The sequence below is a fragment of the Giraffa tippelskirchi genome, chromosome 14 (assembly GCF_054371585.1).
Source record: "Giraffa tippelskirchi isolate mGirTip1 chromosome 14, T2T-mGirTip1v1.2.pri, whole genome shotgun sequence".
NCBI classification, from domain to species: domain Eukaryota; kingdom Metazoa; phylum Chordata; class Mammalia; order Artiodactyla; family Giraffidae; genus Giraffa; species Giraffa tippelskirchi.
The window spans coordinates 71,125,546-71,130,109 of NC_137288.1; the positions used below are offsets into that span (position 1 = coordinate 71,125,546).

General features: G+C 49.3%; 1 long non-coding RNA gene across 1 annotated transcript; it reads left to right on the forward strand.

Annotated features, from left to right (window-relative positions):
* The first annotated feature begins 315 nt into the window (after positions 1–315).
* LOC145534953 (uncharacterized) lies at positions 316–4,107 on the forward strand. The gene is made up of 3 exons (XR_014075104.1): positions 316–476; positions 608–749; positions 917–4,107. It is a non-coding gene; the product is annotated as an uncharacterized LOC145534953 (long non-coding RNA).
* Positions 4,108–4,564: the final 457 nt, after the last annotated feature.

Genomic DNA, 4,564 nt, shown 5'->3' on the forward strand with positions numbered 1-4,564 from the left:
GACCCACCCCAAGGCTGCCCGGCGCTAAGGAAGCACAGGCAGGTCCCGCACGGGAAGCAAAGCACCCGATCTGTTGTGACTCTAAACTGGAGGAGGCATTCTCTGCGCTGCTGTGTAAACGGCAAGAGATTCTGCTGCGTCATGGAAACCGGCGCCGGCAGGATTCCGAGGCGGGGGCAGTGTTTATCCTTGTCACACGGCAGAAGGTCAACAGACACCCGCGTCCCTCCAGGCCCCGCGGCCAGGCGGGCGTGAGGGCGGGGGGCGGCGGTCCGGCCGCGCCTCCAGCCTCCGGCGGTGAGAGGAGGCGGCCTCGGGCTCCCCGAGCCCCTGCTCCTTGCTGGGCACTGACAGGCCCGCCCTCTCGCAGCCTCCCTAATTCGGGCGGGCGTTGCGGTCACCGCTTTGCGTTGCTGTTTTCGCTGAGGGGACAGAGGGGAGGTGGGGTCCCCGGCGCACGCATAGAGAAAGGCGAGGTGTGAGCCTGGGCCCAGCCCCTGCTTCTCCGGACGCGTCTTCCTCCTCCGCCGTGTGAGGGGATGGACGCGGCACCGGGGCGCTTGAAGGGGTGCCGGGGTCCCTTTGCGTGATTGGGCTTTTCTGTTAGGAAAAGAGCCGAGCGCGTTTGTCAGGGAGGGGAAGGAGTCTGCCGCAAGGGGACAAGCGGCCTTCAAGACCAAGAGGAGGCGTTGCGGGCGAGAGGAGCGGAGGGGAGACCCAGGATCAGAGACCTCTTCCCACTTGGAATGGTTTGCAAATAAGCCTCCCACCGGGATCCCTCCACAGCCTTGGACTGGCCTCTTCTCTAGCAGTGTCCAGCCATGAGGCTCCTCTCTGGCCTTCTTGCTGGGTCCTGGCCAAGTTTACCTAGAAAAGCCAGCTACACTGACTGGGTGCCTTCTTTTCTCCCTCTTAGGACCCACCTCTGATACCCCAGGTGAAGGGCCCCGTAAGAACAGAGGGTGACCCGTGGCCTGGAAACCGACAGAGGGCATAACCTGGGCCAGTTCTGGGGCGAAACACTTGGGAAAACGGGCCGTTTTTGCGTCTGACTTCTCGGCCGTCAGTGTCTCGGTCATCCTTACCAAGCCCTAGCGCCCGGGGTGGTGCCTCCTGTTCCTGAGTCTCCCGCAAGCCCAGGCTTCCACCTACTGGAGCTTCACTTCAGGGCTGGGGAGACTGAGGCTCGGAGAGAGAGCGCCAGCCCTGTCTGAGCTCCGTAGAGATAAGTAGGCAGAAAAAGGCTGAAGTTGAGTCTTGCAGTAACCGGCTAAGGTGTCTTCTTTTGTCTAGAGTAATAAAAATCAGAATTTTAAAGTCTGTTGCCTTACTTACCCCAGAGGGCTCAAGAAGTCTTTCTTCTTGCTTTTTATGACTCCGGTTTTGCCTGGAGAAGTAAGTGGCACTATAAATCCCAAATAGCTTCCTACCTGCTGTTCTTCCCCAGTGAGACTTGAAGTGATTACTAGACACGGATTCAGGCTCTGCCAAACGATGGGAAACTCAGAGAGTTTGCTTTCTGCTCAGATTTACCAGGGGGAGAGGATAATTTAAATGGCATTTCATTATCTCAAAAGAGGGGGCAGTAAACACGTTCTGCTGCGGAGAACAGATCCTTAACTAATTTCTATTACTGGAAATCTTTCTATCAGAATTAGAGTAAAACTTCGAACTTGAAACGCTCTGCCTTTCCTGATTAGACAGTCTTCTACCGAACTGTCCCTCTGGAAGACCAGTTGCTGTGGGAAATTGTCATCCCGTTGAACAATGAGTGGCGGTAGAGAAGAAAAAAATCAAGCACCTTACTCGCCCCAGTTGTTATGCGGCCCCACTGGGGCTTGGACCAAGGAGGGCCGCCTCCTCCTTTCCAAATGTGGAGAAACTGGTTGACAGTGTGAGAGCTGTCTTTTCAAGAGGACAACCTCTGCTCCAGGGCCCAGGTTATTGAGAAGTACAGATTAAGCCAGAATCTTATTACAGCGGTCAGAGTCACAGTGATTGACAGCCAGAAAATCTTATTACGCATTTCCGCAGGATTGCAGCAAAGCTTGGATGAGTATTTAGACATTCACATTTGCAGGAACAGCATTTTTCTTTGCTCTTAAAGAATATTTGATAATGCTTGGGCCCAGCATCGAATCTCTATAATGTGCTATGGATGAGGCCGGTACCGTACGAAACTAAAGATGCGCTTTGGTTTGTTTCTCCTAAGTTTCTTCTTGGCTACATCATCTCCACTCTTCCTTCTCTTGGACAGAGAAGAGACTGAACAGAAGTTCCTCAGCCTGCAATTTGTTTTCAGGATATGACACATATTTGCCCTTGACCTCTGAAGAACATTTCCAAATTCTTATATGTAGCAGGAATGAATGGTAAAACTGGTAGTTTTAAGGTATATAAATCTAACAAGTGTGAAAGTGTTAGTCACTCAGTCATGTCTGACTCTTTGCAGCTTCATGAACCATAGCCCGCCAGTCTTCTGTGTCCACGGAATTCTCCAGGTAACAATACTGGAGTGGGTTGCCATTCCCTTCTTCAGGAGAGCTTTCCAACCCAGGGATTGAACCCAGTTCTCCTGCATTGCAGGCAGAGTCTTTACTGTCTGAGCCACCAGGGAAGCACAAATAAATCTAAGTGCTACCTTTATTTGCAACCAAGCCAAAGTCACATGTACACATTTGGTTAAATAAAACTCAAAGATGATAAGAAAATTTGCATGTGGTCAGAAGGGATATTTCCAGAGAATCTTAATGGTTAAAGTCATAGGTGACTAATGGTAGAAAGTGAGATTTTTTATTTTTATTTTTTTCCAAAACAACTCCTTGCAGTATAGCATATGGTGTCTTTGTATCACAAAGACCATGGATTCCACTCATTGGAGTAGCTTTTTGAAAATAGTGATTGTGCTGGTTTTTAAACTAGTGCTTCTCTCCACTATCCTGTACTCTGCTTTGTGAGTCTGGGGTTGGGTTGCTGTAATCCCCATTTTCTTTTTTTTTTTTTCTACTCTTCTAAAATAGCCTTGAACTGCCATAGTTTCATTTTACTAATACCTACTCCAACTAGAAAAAGGATTTTTAAATCCATTATTTGGAGCATTTCATTCCCATCAAAATTCTTCCAGATGGGGTACTTTATGGAAATGAAAGGTTTAATGAAGCCTCTAGGGTCAGAGATGGTGACCTCATTAGACTCCTGCCAGCAGTCAGGAGTATGCATCAGACACAGATGTAGTGGAGCTATCTGAGAAAGACCTGCTCATTCTACTAACTTCACGGCAGACAGAAAGTACAAAAATTCTGCAAGGCTGCATCGAACTGTCTGTTCCCTGAGGTACCACCTGCTATGGTCTGAATATTTGTGCCCTCCAAAATTCGCATGTTGACACCTAACCCCCAAAGACGAGGGAGTTAGGGAGCAGGCCTGAAGAGAGGGTAGAGCCGTCATGAATGGAATGAGTGCCCTTTCATAAAAGTGGTTCCAGACAGATCTCCAGCCCCTGGACGCAGGGAGAATTTACCAGGCTATGAACCAGGAAGAAGGTTGTCACCAGGAAACTGTCACTAGAACACAGCCATGAGGGCGCCTTGGTCTCGGACTTCGAGCTTCCAGAGCTGAGAAGTAAACTTCTGTTGTTTGTATCCGTCCCATCGGTATCTGCCCCATCTGTGGTATTTGGTTATAGGAGCCTCAGTGGCCTCTACTTCAGCTAACCGTCAGAGCAAGGAAGAAGTGACCACCAGGAGCTGTGGACGCCTGCGGGGTCCAAGAGCAATCTCTCTGAGGCTTTTGCACAGAGCATGACGGCTCCAGTTCCAATAAAAAGTGACCCAAGCCAGAGCCCTGTGCCCCGTTCCTGAAGTGAGTGAGAGTGAGTCGCTCAGTCATGTCCGACCCTTTGCGACCCCACGGACTGTGGCCCGCCAGACTCGTGTCCGTGGAGTTCTCCGGGCAAGAACGCTGCAGTGGGTCGCCATTTCAGAGGCCAGTAGAAGAGGCTCTGGTGAGTCAGATGACTGAGAAGATGTGAACCTCGAGGAGATCAAATTCCAGCTCGAAGTTCCCAAACTGAAGCTGTTCATTTCCAAGTCAGTAAATTTTATTATATTGACATTCATGATGGACAATGCTTGAGATATTTTCATGAGTTCCAATATTCATAAATACTATTAATAATGGGCAGGCTACTATAGCATTTTCCCTACAAAATATATAAATGAAAACATAGAGCCACATTGAGATGTGGCCACTTGGTAAGACACTCTGAACATAAGGGACTAGCCCCGTACCTTTGCCTCATATGGGAGCCAGTCAGTAGATCATGTATCAACAACTTAAATCCCTAAGTCATGGCTCTTCCGTGGCATTTGCTAATGGTTCCTAAGAATAGTCTAGCAAATAATCAAAGCCAAGAAAGTTAAGTCCTCCAGTGCCAACGGTCTGTATACTGACTTTGGTTGGTCTCATTTGATTAAAATCTAGTAACTAAAGTTCACACAAAGTGCGAATACAACTTCCCTGGTGGTCCAGTGGCTGAGGCTCCTCTGTCCGTGGGATTCTCCAG